We start from the raw sequence: 17,369 nt of genomic DNA, 5'->3' as shown, positions 1-17,369 counted from the left end.
CATCATTGTATTTGAAATTATAGTAGTGTTGTGACGAGGTCACCCTCGTAAAAGCTTCCATAAGGGTGCACCTTACCGCCCTTAGATATTATATCTTAAATATATTCGTATCCCGAGAGATATTTAAAAATAAATATATGTTTATTGTTTCCTTATTTTATTTCTTTATTAAGTCATTATATTTAATCTTATTTTAATCCTTTTAGAAAATCAAACTCTTAGAAGAAAAAAAAACTTTGGATTAGAAATGATTTTTGATTGACGTGTGTAAATAAAAAAAATCAAATTGAATTTAACCCAGTCGGACCTACAGTATAATTTTCCTTTGTATAAAAATTGTTTAGGTTTGATCATCTGGGAAATATATGTCTTTCTCCTAGAGAGAACTTGTTTTACTCATACTGCGAAAAGAAATTTAAAGAAGAATGGGTTAACTGGCAAAATGCCCCAAAATGGACCACATGGTTGTGAAAATGCCCCGGTCGTTAGGCGAAACATGGTTGTGAAAATGCCCCGGTCGTTAGGCGAAAAATTAAAATGCCTCAATCCGTTAATTTGGCCGTTAGGCATGGTTAAGTGGTCAAAATCAGAAGCATGTGGTCCGCACGTGTGTTAACATGACATTTATACCCTTTTGACAAATATGATGACATAAGGGTGATTATTTTGGCTTCTGGGGTGATTGTTTTGACAAATATGATGACACAAGGGTGATTGTTGAGCTACAAAACCACCAGACTGCAACCCTAACCACCTGCAAACTTCTCAAGCAACCATTTCCATCATCTGCCAGTGTCATTTCAGCTCAGTTCAGCTGCACCTTGGCCTACATTTTCACACACAACCACGGCAACAAACTCTGCACCTGCAATCCTCATTTCATCTTGTCCTAAACATACATCTATTTTATATACTCTACTCCTTTCAGTTTTCTGCAACCACCAACAACCAGCTACAAGACCAGCAACTCAACCTCAACCACCCTATTTGATTAGCACTATCTATAGTTGTATAGCTCCACAGTCAATCCCCGTCTACAACCATTTGAAACTGCACCACGCTTTAACTTCAAGCAGCATCACCCATTGAACATCATCAGTACCACCAACGAACACCCATCACCTGCCATTCAAAATCAATTTATCCATACACAACATCCTTTTGAATTTGACTCAACCCTAACTTCAATTTCAGACCCATTATCACCATCTGCAACTGATTTTTTCTCGAATTCAATATCAACTCCAAATTCTTCTCCTCCATTAATCATCTCCAGCACGACCATCTCCTTCGAGAACTCTTAAAACCCTTATTTGATTTCATCTGTTGTTGTCGATTTAAGAACATCAACTCCATCAATACAACAACTTCATCAATTACATAAGTAAGATCTCTTTCTCGTCTCAATGAAACCCAAAATCATCTCAATCATCAAATCCTGCAAATACCCATCCTTCCTGTTCATTTGAGAGCATCAACATCATTATGTGCCAATCTCAGAATCAAATCAAACCCTACTTCGAATCAACAGTACCCATGACTCAACACCTTCTACATCTATGAATTATTTCAATTAAAGAACAGATCCACTTCTAATTCTTCATGAACTCTCCGTCAGTATCATTTAATTCTTCCATTCCTTGGTTTCAAATCTTCAAATCCCATCGGGTTTATGAGCAGCTGCAGCTATGGGAGAAAAAAGAAGAAGAAGAAGAAGAAGAAGAAGGAATAAAGATAAAAAAAAAAAAAAAAAAAACATTTGGAGGTGGTCGGGTTCGACCTTTAACATTAGGATTCATGATTTCGAAACCCATACTCTGATTCTTCAATTTCGACACAAACCCTAACTTCTGTGCTCAATTTCTTTCTTTATCCCGATCTCCTCTTATCGACACAAACCCTAACTTCTCTGCTCAATTCCTCCCCGATCTTATCTTCTCCGTCTCATCTATCTTCTCTTCTCGATCTGCAACTTCACAGTTCTTCCCCGTCTCTCGATCTCTCTTTGTCTCTCTCTCGATAAATCTCTTTGTCTCTATCGTTCTGGTGTTTTTGATATTTCTGAGGTTGAAGATAAGAATCGTGGTACTCGAGCGAACCACACGTGTGTTTGACCACGTGTCAACAGTCTACATTGCACGCATGTAATGAGTTCATTAGCACACGTGTGACGTAATGATTGGGTTATTTCTGTCGAAGGGAAAAAGAGACCATTCATATAGCAGTTGACCAGTCAAAAAAAAAAATGCCCCATTTTGATTATTATAGGCAAAATTAACGGATTGGGGCATTTCGATATCATTTTGGGACATTTTAATCTTTCGCCTAATGGCCGGGGCTTTTTCACAACCATGGGATCCATTTTGGGGCATTTTACCATTTAACCCAAGAAAAATATGTCCAAAGAATCACAACTAAGTATTATTAAGTTTATTTATTTTCTTTTTGTGTGTTTTTTTAGCTAGTTTAATTTATGGATTTTGAATCTTTGATTATGTTTTTCTGACGGAGATTGGAGAAAGAATCGGAGTTTCTCATAAAGTATCCCGTGATATTGTTTAACAACGTAAAGCGGGATTATTTGGAAAAGCATCTCCTTGTGTCTACAAATGTGATGACAAAAAAAAAGCTTTGTTTCTCTTTGACAAAGTTTGTTCACGGTAAACACCATAAGCATATAGTATCAACTCGAGACTTTGGAAATGGAGCAACCACATGAATCAATCATTATTCTGTTGAATAGGATTTTTCCATATTCCATACTCCGAACGACCTAAACAAAACAAAGAACAGTACGAGAAGTTCTCACCATTTGATATAAATTATCAAGAGATTTAAACAGCGTTTGGATCCTTTCGGTCGAGTCATTACCAGTACTTTGCATATATTCCATGCTGTGACGTTTGATAAAACAACATTTGGATCTTTTCCGTCGAGTCACTGCCAGTGACTTTTCGTTTGATAAAACGAAAAGAGTGAAGTTAATGATTCATTATCCTGGCTATGAATGAGTTAAGAAAAAGAAAAGAAATATAAGGACGTATTTTAAAATATGAATAAAGAGATGTAAATATACCTTTCCAGATCGCTCCTTAACCCACTTAATTCTTGATTTTTGCCTCATCATAGTACTGAGTTTCTCTTGAGTTGTACTCATTTTGAGCTTGCACTAATTCACTCAGTACACCAATATTACGAGGATCCCTATCTGAGATAATCATTTTAGCTTTGACATTTCCCTAAGCTTCCTTGATTTTTGTTTGTACATCTCCAAACACACTCCAATTCCAATTTTTTTTAAATTTGCTCAAGTCTTTTAAGCTTTTGCAAAAACACAAAAGCAGGACCACCTAACAAATGTGTTGTCCAACTGTCTTCTACCAACTTCAAAAAACCTGGATGTTCAAGCCACATCTTCTGAAATCTCATAGGAGCATTCTTTGGCTTAAGTATATTGGCACAACCTCCAAGTAAAGGTGAGTGATCTGATACCACTCTAGGTCCATCTTTATATCCCCAATCCTGATATTTTTCCAACCATTCCATGTTAAAAAGAGCTCTATCAAGATGGCATAATATACTTTTATCTCCATGTTGGCAATTTGACCAAGAATAATCCAGACCAGTTTTGGGAGCTTGAATTTACTGACATTGATCCAAAAATTCATTAAAATCTAATATTGATCTTCTAGAAGGAGTTCTATCACCCACTTTTTCTTCAATTGAAAGAACTGCATTGAAGTCCCCCAAAACAATCCAAGGTTTTTTAAATTCACTTATCATCTGCATTTCAGACCAAATAAATCTTCTTTGCACCATATTAACACTATCATGAAATCGTGAGACCAGAACTTCTCCAACTGCCGCTGTTATCATCTGACTTGTAATAGATGCCACTGAGGGGATAAAAATGAAATTGCTCCAAAATAACCAAATGTTACCTTTATGATTAGAAGAAGTATTATGAATTGCCATGTATTGCATTCCAGGAAAATTCAATTTATTACAAAAAAAAGAGCGCAATGTATATGTGGTTCTGCAATCCAAACTAAGGTAGGAGAAAATTGATTAACTAAAGTTTTCAGCTTCTGTTGGGCCCTAGCTCTTCTAAGGCCCTTTATGTTCCAAAAAAAGAATCTTCATATTGAAGGTTGGAGGTTTTTTGGACCTCCTTTACCAACATTTTCCCTAAAGTTGTATTTAGTTACCTTCTGAGTGTTTCCAGTGATATGCTTGTCAGGTGGAGAAGCTACATTTGTTATACCAGAATATACTTTTCAGGTGTTGCAACTGCATCTGAATTACTTTTTCCAGCTGACGTAGAAGTTACATTTGTTATACCAGGAATATACTTTTCAGGTGTAGTAAATGCATTTGACTTTTTTCCATCTGAATTAGAAGCTATTGAAGACCAAGAAGTAAAAGCAACTGGCTCTGAAGTTACTTTTCCTGAACCAGAGTCAACAAATTTAACCACACTGTTTTCTAAGTCAGTATAATCTGCTATTTGTATTAGTTTTTGTGGCTCTAAGTCAGCCATAATTTCTTCCTCAATACTACCTTCATCCTCATCTTGGTTTTCATATGGAGTCAAAGTATTAAACCTACGACCTACTTTAGACATTGGCTCAGGAGTTTTAACTCTTTGTTGTGAAATAGGGGTAGTAATGCTGTTCACAATTGAATATACTTCCATTGGTTTATTAGAAGTTAAACTAGGTGTTTGTACCACCTCCTTGTTCTTAACCTGCTCCTCAACTTCATATTTATCTCAAATATCAAAAGGACTATGAATAAAAGGAGTAAGAGATTGTCTTACATTGGTTTGCTGAGAAGGTTTACCCATTGATTGCCTCTTGTTTTTCTCTACTCTACATTCAGAGATCAAGCGACCAATATTTCTACAAGAATGACAAAATTTTGGGCAATCTGGAATTGAGATGTCTTGAAAGAAACCTCCATATTTAGTATTAATCCATATTTTATTAGGAATGGGATGATCAAAATCTACTTCTACCAATGTATGGGCATAGTAACCCACTTCACATTTTGTTGTTATTGTATCAATTTTAATTGGAGTACCAACCTCTTCACATATTTTAAACAATATTTTCTCCTTGCAGAATTCCAAACCCAAACCTGGAAATCTTACCCAAACCATAGCTTTTGAACTTCTTTGATTTGCAGGACGAAAGTTAAAAACCCACTTTCTGATTTTAAGAATTTGATTTGGCACTTCCTATAAACCAGATTTGATAAACTTACGATCAACTTCATTATCCAGTTTGATAGTGAAAAAACCTTTTTCCAAAGGAATAAGTTTACAGTCTACTACCAATTTCCATTGATTTTTCAAAATAATAGCTGCATCCACAAACTTAATTTTTTGTAAATTCAATCTACCGACTACAAAGAATTTCCACGGATTCAAACCCTCTTCAAATAGATCATCCGGTAAATCAATCGATGAAACTTTTTTTTTTTGAAATTTCTTCATTACTAACATTAGACATATTTAGATTTATTATACCGTTGACTGAAGTGAATTTAGGACAATTATTCATTGGAATTGAAGAAAAAATCGAAGAAAAATCACCTGAATTAATGAAGAAAGAGCTCAGAAATCTAGATTTGGGAAGAAAAAATTTCGCCGAGTCAGTCGCCGGTTTGCAGAGCGTGACTCACCCGATTCCTTCCAAGTCTAATTGTTGGTGAACCTGCTAACATTTCAAATACAATAGCTGAAAAAAGCGAGGGTATAATAACCACACCCAATATTTCGTGCGATAATCTAAATGGACTAAACTCCAATACAATTCCGATAACACCAACTTAATGAGACTCAATCAAGAAATATATCAAAGTGCTTTATCTCTATTTCTCAATACAATCAGCAAATCGAACAGATAGAATCTGTGAGCTTGATTGATATGAGAAATAACATGGACGGTACCAAAGACCAATTAAAAAGATGAGTGTACCCAAATACACCACAATCTTTTTGTTTCAACCTATAAGTCCTCTTACAAAGTGTGATCGTCTATAGACAAAGTCGAGACAATACAACAACTTCGGTATTCACACTTTGTGTGATTGTCTATGGATACGAAATCGAGACAATATGACAACTGATGGTATTTTTCAATTGAGTTGTAGTAAGATGATTCGTTCACTCAGATTTGTTGAGAATTTGTTTTAAGACTTAATAAAGAAAATAAGGAAAAATATATATACAAAATTTGTCACAGGATGAAGAGAGACCGGGACTCGGGATTTCACTACTTTTCATATTGTTGTGGTTCGGTCATTAATTCTAGACAATAAAGCTCAAACAAAAGAAGTTGTGACTCTAGTTCTTTGCCAAAAATAGATTTCGTAAAATATTATTTGTAAGTTAAAAGCATGACGCATCTGAAGTAATTAAAACTAAGCATGCGGCATCTAACAAAATAACAAGTAATTAATAGAAATCATAAAGAAATTAAATCTGTGCAAAAAGTCAATAAAAGAATTAATTCATTTACCACAATCATGAAATATTGCTTCCTCCGTTGTCCCGGTGGTGGGGTTTAGCTTCTCATGGTGAAAACACACTCAAAGGAATTTTCCATTGCTCAAAAAGGTGCTTACAAGGATGAAAAGGGAGGAACAACAATAAAAACCGGGTTTGTAAGAATTATATTTGTTACAAACCAGAACGACCCACAATATGTGTCACTGATACTGTTTTTCTAAGACTGCTGCCGCTGTGTCGCAATAACTGTAGCAAAATAAGACTGTCGCCGTTGTGTCGTAAAATTTGTAGCAAAATAAGACTGCTCAGTGTGGGTCTTATGTTCTTCGTGTTCTTGGTGCAGCAGCAGCAATGGAGGTTTCTGAAACTCTGATTTGTCTTCTCTGTTGTGTTCTCTCTCTCTCCCCCAACTCTTCATCCCCTCTCTAAGACATCCCAGAACCCTTTATATACCCGCATCATCCAGAAAATCTTCGTCATAATTCCCAATAATCTTCTTTTATTTCTCGGGAATATTTTCCTTCTTTATCTATTTTTTAGCCAACCACAGGTGTAATTCATCTCTGCACGCGTTATTCTTCAGCTCAACCAATACAACACGGTTCAACTAGATGTGGATACGTCTCAGATAACGTTGAACTTGCAGCAGCCACATTAAAACTTTTCGAGAATAATTCGACCTCTGTCTTGCCGAGTGTATATCCTTTTCTTTTTTAACACGCGTCTTCTGAGGTGGCTAAGTCCAAAATATTTCGCAAGATCAAATCGAATCAAACAAGATACACAATGTCCAAATCTCCACGCAACTGCCAACTATACTTCAAAACCAAAACCCGAGAAATAACTCTCTCCTTGTTTCACCCAAACCGGATTATCCAACCCAAGTTTGTTGATTTGAAGGCCTATACCATCCCTGTTAATCCCAAAAAGGTCCACTGAAACCAATTACAAAGATTGAATCTCCTCCAAAACCTCCAAAAATCCGAACCCTAATTTTGGTCTGTGAGAAGCAATTTTCCCGCCACTTTTGAATTTTAAATTAAAGAAAATGACCTCCCCCTAATCCTGTATGGGTGTCCCTTTAGTACTTGCCTAATGGGGTGTAAACAGTAAAGAATGTGCCCCTTATCTAAAACTGAGAGTCCGAATAACATGTGCCCTCCGGCGGGTGCTTATATCAACTTTTCTAGCCGAATTTTCCAAAAATGTTTATTTTCCAAAAATGCCTACAAACACATAAAATACCAAAATTAGTACAAAATCGAGTGCCAACAATATATAGTATTAAGATCAAATTAGACACAAAAATGCGTCTATCAAATACCCCCAAACTTATTATTTGCTAGTCCTCGAGCAAATTTATTCTAGAGAAAAAAAATTCAAACTCACTAGGTGTCCCTAGTGACCGAGTTATAGTCTCGGGAGGGTTTACCAGAGGTGTACCCACAAAACCTTTACTCCTACTTGGTCACAAGTATCCAACCTATCTCAACCTATCTCCAAGTAACTAGAATGCTAGAGAAATTAAAGGTGCCAGCTCTAAAGCTGACTAAAGAAAAGGGGAGACACATCTGCAACACTGCTAGATAAAGAGATATCCGCTATACAGCTAGATAAACATTGTAAGATGCGTCCGCTGATTTACAGCTGGATAAGATTAGGAGAGAGATAAAGATGAGAGGGAAATCTGCTACACAGCTGGACTAATTACGTGTGATGAGTTAAACCAGTGCTAGAAAGATCTTGTGCCAGATAGAAAGCGGACTAACAAAGCAAACAAAATGCATCTCTCTTCGACTCTCTCATAGTGCTCAGTAGAAACAACGTCTTCTTCGGCTTCAACTGTTGATGATAAACTCTCGAACCTCGTAGAACCTTGACAATAAACTTTTCTCCTTAGTTTCTTGCTTGAAACTTCTTTATAGATTTCTACTTCCCTATGGCTTTATTGAACAAAACTTAACGATGATTTTTTATTTATTTTTTCGTTTTTCATTTTTTTCATTTTTTCATTTTTTTTTGTAGACAAAAATAACAAGAAAAAATTTAAATGGCCATGAGAGAAGGACTTTAGAACTTGGATCTTCGCAACTTGTGATGTCTTGGTATCATGAACTTCAACAACTTATATCATTTTTTCTTATAACTTTTTGTAACTAAGTCTTCAACTTTGATTTTTGAAATATTCTTTTCTATTGTTACTTCTAAACCTTAAACGTCTTCAACTTTCTTCATATATTTTGATGTCGCTCCGCTTGTTGATGATGATAAGTTTCTACAGAGAGGGAGTCGTAATAATCCAGTAACTAAGACTACATTGTGAGGTTGCTTTGTCTTTCTGGCATTTCCTTCTGACCTACTCGCCTTTCCATCATGGATGGTTAGGTCCATCACGGTTACCCTCTAAAAGGAACAAGTTCTCTCATGAATTTCAAGGATCTCAATGTCTTTTTCTCTAATGTCTCAATAGGTTGATATCTCTAGCATTCCAATTTCTATCTTTTCGGTGAGAAACAGTATGTAAACTTAGCTAACCGGGTACTATGTGACGTTAGAAGTTTCAAAAATGCGACTAAAATGTTTCTCCCATACCCCCAAACTTAATCTAACATTGTCCTCAATGTTCTAAAGATAAAATTAAAAGTATGAACAACGAGAAACTGTAACCACTTGAAGCAAAAGAGATAAGGAAGGAATACCGTGTCGCAAGAATATTGGGTTACCTCCCAAGAAGTGCTAAGTTTAAAGTCTTCAGCCAGACATCGGAAGGAATTAGTCACCTCATAGAATCATATAGAAGTAGTCGGAATAACTGTGGGTCATCTGGATCAAAAAGTATTACCCACAAGAAGAGGAAACTGCAACATACCAAAAAGATACCGAACATACCCTTGTTTAAGACAACTACATCTAGTTGTGGCTCAGGTTCAGGTTCTATAACTGGGTTTAGATAACAGGTTTTCATCGGTTGGATTTCCTTAAAGCTAAGATCCGGTTCAGGTATTAAAGTCTGGAAAAACTCAACTAAGAACTTAGAAGCAAATAACAACAACCTGAATAATTGGGGATCCTCTAAGTCAATTATATTTGACTCACACAGCTGACCACAATGAAAGAGGTGGTCTTCCTTAATAAAATGTGTCGACCCTAATATCCTAAAGTGATTAGGTTTAGTCTCAAAACTTAATAACCGACACATCTTAAAATCAAAAGTTCCCACAATTGGAAGAAAAGTTTTTGGTGGGAAAACAAAGTCAATCTTGGTATCATAGCCTGGGTTAACCACATCAACCAGAGGATGGGTTTCAAACAACTGAGCTTCTTTCTGGACATCATTAGGTTCGGTAAAACGTGTATGAAGATAATCTTGTAAGATGGTTGAGGCACAAATGTCAAGTCCTACAGGAGGGTACTTTCTAAGAGTTAAAGCACACGGAGAATGATAATCACCCCCAAACTTAGATTTTTCTGTGTCTCTAGAAAGACTAGTCACAACTTCCATAATTTCTAGGTCATCAGATTCCTGAAAATTGTCAATTGCTTCTTCTAAGTCTGGTTCATCCTCACTCATCTCTACGAGTTTATCATCTTCTAAGACTAGTGTTTCTAAATCGCTAGATTCTAAAACAGTATTCTCAGGATAAACTATTTCCTCTAAACCATCATCACAATCATATAAAGGATTATCAGAGAAAGTTTCATATAAAGGCTCATCAACTAAGGTTTTAATCATAGTTACCTCCTCCGATTCACTGATAGGCACATCAAATAATGGATTATCCAACATACTGCAGGCTAAAGGATCATGAACTACATCGTCTAAAATGGTGGTATCTCTAGTCAAATCCACATCCTTTTGAATAGGTGAATAATTATTAAAATTATTTGGATTTGTACTAGAAATAACACGATCATTATAAAGCTCAACCGGAGTAACAAATTCCTGATCACTATGCCTACATATTTCATGTTCTTCATAAATACTATCCTCATCATAATCATCACTATAATAACATGAAAATGATCGAACCTTATCAAAACAAGTAGTGTTACCAATTCTAACCTCGTCATCTTGATTATGTGAATAAAAACTATCCTTATTTTCGAGGGTGGTATTGGGAAAACTACACTGGAAATTAAGACTATCCTGAGCAAGTTTTTCCACAATCCTATTTGTATTCTCAGTAAACTGATTGAGGGTCATTTCTATAGATAACTTAGTTGACCGCTCTACGGACTCTTCTGGGAGAAGAATATTATAAGTATCTTTCATAAATAACTTCCGTGTTGACTCATTGAAACTCTTGAGAGACTCTTCTAGAGAAATAGAAGGATTGTTTTGCTCGTATGACCTATGGGTATGTGGATAGTAATTGGGCTCAAAATGGTATGGACCATAACCTTCAAAGGTTTCGCGTTCCCATTCACTATTCACACTATGGTCATAAAAAGGATAATGTCTAAGCTGCTCAGTCAGATACTCATTGTATTGGCTATTATAATACCAGTTCGACATCCTAACTGCAAGGGAATTCTAAACAAGCACAAAGAAGGCTGACTCGACCACAACAAGCCTATTTTATCTAGCAAACAAAAAGCATGATGGCTCCACTTAGATTGTTTCTAGACCATCTTCTAATCCTTCGAAAGGGAATTCGTTACAATTTGAGCAAACCCCTCTGGAATCAATTCGAGTCAAAGTAAGTTGAATAGAGGCGAGGGAAGCTGCGTAGAGCTTTGATACCCAAGGCCTCACCGCATTACAAGGCGGCGCAGTCACGCATTCAACTCACATAAACCATCATGAACTTTGAAGTATGCTTAAAAGAGTAACCAATATTTTTCGAATGACTTTCCTATTAAGCTCGTTACCCTATCGGTCTCGTTCTATTCCAAATTTTAAGGTTTAGGTTCACGTAGGTTACGTGTTCCTGAGGCGGGCAAGAAGTAAACGGTGTTGAAATCTGAGTCCTTATCTTGATTTGGCCAGGCCTTGCCCTTTACTAGAAAATTAAATCCGATTTCAGGTCCTCAACATATAGGCATTCAAAATCATCCAGTAAACCCGATGACAGGGGATTCGCAGGTGTTTAGAATTTTTACCTCCCGTTCTAGACGGGGGATGAACTGTTGAAGTCGACTCGGGACACCGACTCCAATGTCAGTGTATGAACCCGAGGGGCCGAGGCGATATCGTAATCGCCGTCCTTCTCTGCACACAGTTTATTTAAAAGTACCCTTTCGTAGGGTTTTAAAAAAAATAATAAATAAAAATGTCCAATGTCCAAAAATAAAAATAAAAATGTCCAAAAATAAAACTTTACAAAAATAAAAAAAAAACTTAATTACAGTTTCTAAAATAAAAATAAAAAATAGAATATCTATATACAAAAATTTTCTTCTTCACTCCTTTTGGATTCCTCCTTTCTTTTCTCCTTTGGCTTCGCTTTTATTTTCAGCACTTTCTCCCCTTTTCTTTAGCTCAGTTCCAAATCTGAAAGAAAACAAGAAATACCAAAAGGCGTAAAAAGGAACAAATAAAAAAAAAACTAATAACAAATTTATAAACAAATCCGCGTCGGCGGCGCCAAAATTGATGGTAATTTTCAATTGAGTTGTAGTAAGATGATTCGTTCACTCAGGTTTGTTGAAAATTTGTTTTAAGACTTAATAAAGAAAATAAGGAAAAATATATATACAAAATTTGTCACAGGATGAAGAGAGACCGGGACTCGGGATTTCACTACTTTTCATATTGTTGTGGTTCAGTCATTACTTCTAGACAATAAAGCTCAAACAAAAGAAGTTGTGACTCTAGTTCTTTGCCAAAAATAGATTTCGTAAAATATTATTTGTAAGTTAAAAGCATGACGCATCTGAAGTAATTAAAACTAAGCATGCGGCATCTAACAAAATAACAAGTAATTAATAGAAATAATAAAGCAATTAAATCTATGCAAAAAGTTAATAAAAGAATTAATTCATTTACCACAATCATGAAAAGTTGCTTCCTCCGTTGTCCCGGTGGTGGGGTTTAGCTTCTTATGGTGAAAACACACTCAAAGGAATTTTTCATTGCTCAAAAAGGTGCTTACAAGGATGAAAAGCGAGGAACAACAATTAAAATCGGGTTTGTAACAATTATATTTGTTACAAACCAGAACGACCCACAGTATGTGTCACTGATATTGTTGCTCTAAGACTGATGCCGCTGTGTCGCAATAACTGTAGCAAAATAAGACTGCTCAGTGTGGGTCTTATGTTCTTCGTGTTCTTGGTGCAGCAGCAGCAGCAATGGAGGTTTATGAAACTCTGATTTTTCGTCTCTGTTGTGTTCTCTCTCTCCCCCAACTCTCCATCCCCTCTCTAAGAAATCCTAGACCCTTTATATACCCGCATCATCCAGAAAATCTTCGTCATAATTCCCAATAATCTTCTTTTATTTCTCGAGAATATTTTCCTTCTTTATCTATTTTTTAGCCAACCACAGGTGTAATTCATCTCTGCACGCGTTATTCTTCAGCTCAACCAATACAACATGGTTCAACTAGATGTGTATACGTCTCAGATAACGTTGAACTTGCAGCAGCCACATTAAAACTTTCCGAGAATAATTCGACCTCTATCTTGCCGAGTGTATATCCTTTTCTTTTTTCACACGCGTCTTCTGAGCTGGCTAAGTCCAAAATATTTCGCAAGATCAAATCGAATCAAACAAGATACACAATGTCCAAATATCCACGCAACTGCCAACTATACTTCAAAACCAAAACCCGAGAAATAACTCTCTCCCTGTTTCACCCAACACCGGATTATCCAACCCAAGTTTGTTGATTTGAAGGCCTATACCATCCCTGTTAAGCCCAAAAAGGTCCAATAAAACCAATTACGACGATTGAGTCTCCTCCAAAACCTCCAAAAATCCGAACCCTAATTCTGGTCGGTGAGAAGCAATTTTCCCGCCACTTTTGAATTTTAAATTAAAGAAGATGACCTCCCCCTAATCCTGTATGGGTGTCCCTTTAGTACTTGCCTAATGGGGTGTAAACAGTAAAGAAAATCCCCCTTATCCAAAACTGAGAGTCCGAATAACATGTGCCCTCCGGTGGGTGCCTATATCAAATTTTCGAGCCGAATTTTCCAAAAATGTTTATTTTCCAAAAATGCCTACAAACACATAAAATACCAAAATTAGTACAAAATCGAGTGCCAACAATATATAGTATTGAGATCAAATTAGACACAGAAATGCGTCTATCAACAACCAAAGTGTGATACTTGATGATATGTACGGACTTAACCAAACTCTATAGGATCACTATCAAGTATGTATGGAATTAACGTTTGTGCAATTTACTTTAAATTATATAGACAAACATAATTGCGGAAAATAAAAGTAATTCACACGGCAAGATTTTGTCAACGAGGAAAACTGCTAATGCAAAAAAAAAAAAAAAAACCCGGGACCTAGTCCAGAATTGAATACTCTCAGAATTAAACCGCTATACAAAATTTAAACCAACTTCGTATAGTTGAGACCAAGAAACTACCCCTTGTTCACTTAGTTCCCTCAATATCCATGTGCTTCCAACTTCGATGAGTGCACGCACTGGAATAATTCCTCTGGATCGTATTCCAAACGGTAAAGGAATAACAAATCTGTTTGGTAACAACTCTTTCGCTTCTTTCAAGATAAAGATATCCCGAGTCATACATAAAGGCTCTTCCGTTTAATCTAATAAACTCCTTTGCCTGGTTAGATCAATTTATCCAATAACTACAAAAGTAGTCAAGTTTAGATTCGCAATCAATCGATATTGAAAAAGCGGGGGTACAACAACCACACCCAATATTCCGATTAGCAATCTGTATGGACAAACTCCAATATAATTCCAAGAGAATCAACTATGCAGTCATACTCAATCAATGGAAATATATCAAAGAGTTGTATCTCTGTTTCACAATAATCAAACAGATAGAAATCCATGAGCCTAATTATTATGTAAAACAACTTGAATGGTACCAAAGACCAATGTTCAAGTGTCAATCAATATAATTAACAACCAAAGGTTGGATTCTCTAATTGATTGAACTTATGCACAACCTGTGATATTTATATTATATAACAAAATATAATGCGGAAAAGAAATAACACAGGCACCATAAATTTTGTTAACAAGGAAACCGCAAATGCAGAAAAACTTCGGGACCTAGTCCAGATTGGAACACCAAACTGTATTAAGTCGCTACAGACACTAGCATACTCCAAGTTAACTTTGGACTGGAATGGAATTGACCCCTAACAAATCTCACACTAATCAAGGTACAGTTGCGCTCCTTACGTCTCTGAATCCCGACAAGACTCTACGCACTTGATTCCCTTAGATGATCTCACCTACAACTAAGAGTTGCTACGACCCAAAGTCGAAGACTTGATAAACAAATCTATCTCACACAAAAAGTCTATTGTATAGATAAATCTGTCTCCCATAGATAAACCTATGAGTTTTGTTCCGTTTTTGATAAATCAAGGTGAACAGGAACCAATTGATATACCAGACTTATATTCAAGAAGAACAACCTAGAAATATCAATAACCTCACAATAATCTTAATCGTATGGTAGCATAACAAGATATTGTGGAATCATAAACGATGAGACGAAGATGTTTGTGATTACTTTTTATCTTGCCTATTGAAGAATAAATATCGAGCCAATCTTAGAGAAGATAGTACTCAATACGATAGAAACAACAAGATCAGATCACGCAACTATAGAGAAAATAGTTGGGTCTGGCTTCACAATCCCAATGAAGTCTTCAAGTCGTTAACCTACAGGGGTTCGTGAAAAGCCTAAGGTTAAAGGAGAATCGACTCTAGTCGCAACTAGTATCACACAAGAGGTGTGGGGATTAGGTTTCCCAGTTGCTAGAATTCTCCTTTATATAGTCTTCAAATCAGGTTTTGCAATCAATGTTACCTTGGTGACAAAGCATTCAATATTCAGTGTTAGATGAAAACCTAATTTGCCTCAAGCTAATATCTTTCGACCGTTAGATCGAACTTAGCTTGTTACACACAAATGAAATGTACCTTCATTTAGATATGAGTAACCGTACCTAAACGTGTACACCTTGTTGGCCCAACAATTAATAGTTAACTGAAGTTAGCCATATGAACACTTTCATATCAACCTCATTCATCTTAACCATAGCTAGTTCAAATGACTCAAATGAAACTAGTTTTGGAGTTGTTCAATTGATTATATTCTCATAGAAGTATACAAGACACAATTAAAGCAAAATCGATTTTGATTCAATCGAATCAAGTCATAAACACTATAGCCACGGTTTGTAAAAGATTGCATTCCTTATAATATAAATGTATTAGTTCATAAACAAACCGATTTTAGAACATCATCCACTTAGGTAGGACTAAGTTTGGATTTCGCCAGTACGCGAACTGGTACACATACCATCCAAACTCAGCAGAGATTCCCGGACCTGAACCTTACACCAGTAAGCATACCGGTTTGCATACCAGGTTCCCGGACTTCGCAAACCAACAGGTAGGCATACATGTATGCATACCATGGTTCCCGGACATGGATTACATATGTGCAAGTACGCACACTACGCTTAAATCCAATTGTTATAAACTCTCATTTTAACCATTGAAACATTCTTAGAAGACAGGAATAACTGTCTCACACAAGCTATTATCTTCAAAGCAATTTTCAATTGATCGAATGATCAATACGAAACATTCCGAGTCTACATCAAATGACTGTCTCACACAAATCATGTAAGATGTTACCAGGCGATTTTCACATGATAATCTTTTGACTTTCGTCAAGAATATAAGATGAACTTGGCTAAAGCGAAAACTTACCAACACATATTTCGAGAAATATGTAAACGAGTAAAACTCAGCTCGAAATATCAAATGTGTATAAATGAAGTCTATATAGCTATACGACTTTTGTCTCAAATAGGAGATAGAGTAGATAAACTTTTGAGTGATAGATGAGTTCAAGTCTTCACATAACTTTTGTTGATGAAGTTCCACAAGTTCCCCTTGATAGTTCTTCGTCTTCAATCGATGAACGCCGTGAAGTCTAAAGCTCAACTACACTTTCTATCCTAATCCGAGACTTAGCTATAAGTAGACTATAAATCAAGACTTATAGTTTTGGCAACTAAACTTGACAACAAGCTTGGGATAGCAACGCTTGCGAGTTCGACCGGGCAGTGCTCTAACAGATATAAATTCCAACAAGAAACTATAAAGTGATGCCGATCTCACGCAATAATCAATCGAATAAGTATGATTCTAGTTGGATCCTAGCCGATCAAGGTTCGTGCACACCCAAAGATATGAGAACCAAATAAGAAATCTTCTTTATCTTCAAATCTTCTTTAATCTTTAATAAACACCTGCATAACACCACTTGAATCTCTTCCGATCAACCATATACAGAACGAAGTCTGTTAACAATGGATTATCACAAGATATCTTTAGATCTACAAACAGTTCTAAAGATCCCGTCGATACTTCGATCTAGTTTGAGTGAATCTTATATCAGAAGAGAAGATTCTCAAGAATAAACAAACTAGGTGCAATCAAAGTTTCAACAACCGTTAGTCAATCAAATCAATCGAAAACTAATAACACCGCAATTATCTTGTTTCCTACCAACGGTACTTGTAGAGCTTTTTGATCCCACAGAAGTCTTTAAATGAGCGATCGTAAGAGATTTCACCTAATTAGGATACTTTCCTCTCCAATTAGACGGCTCCACCAGAAACAACAATAAATGAAGTTTGCCTGGCTCTTAGGATAGTTTTCCTTCAATT

Source organism: Papaver somniferum, chromosome 5 (assembly GCF_003573695.1).
Source record: "Papaver somniferum cultivar HN1 chromosome 5, ASM357369v1, whole genome shotgun sequence".
Taxonomy (NCBI): Eukaryota; Viridiplantae; Streptophyta; class Magnoliopsida; order Ranunculales; family Papaveraceae; genus Papaver; species Papaver somniferum.
This window is presented reverse-complemented; position numbering follows the sequence as displayed.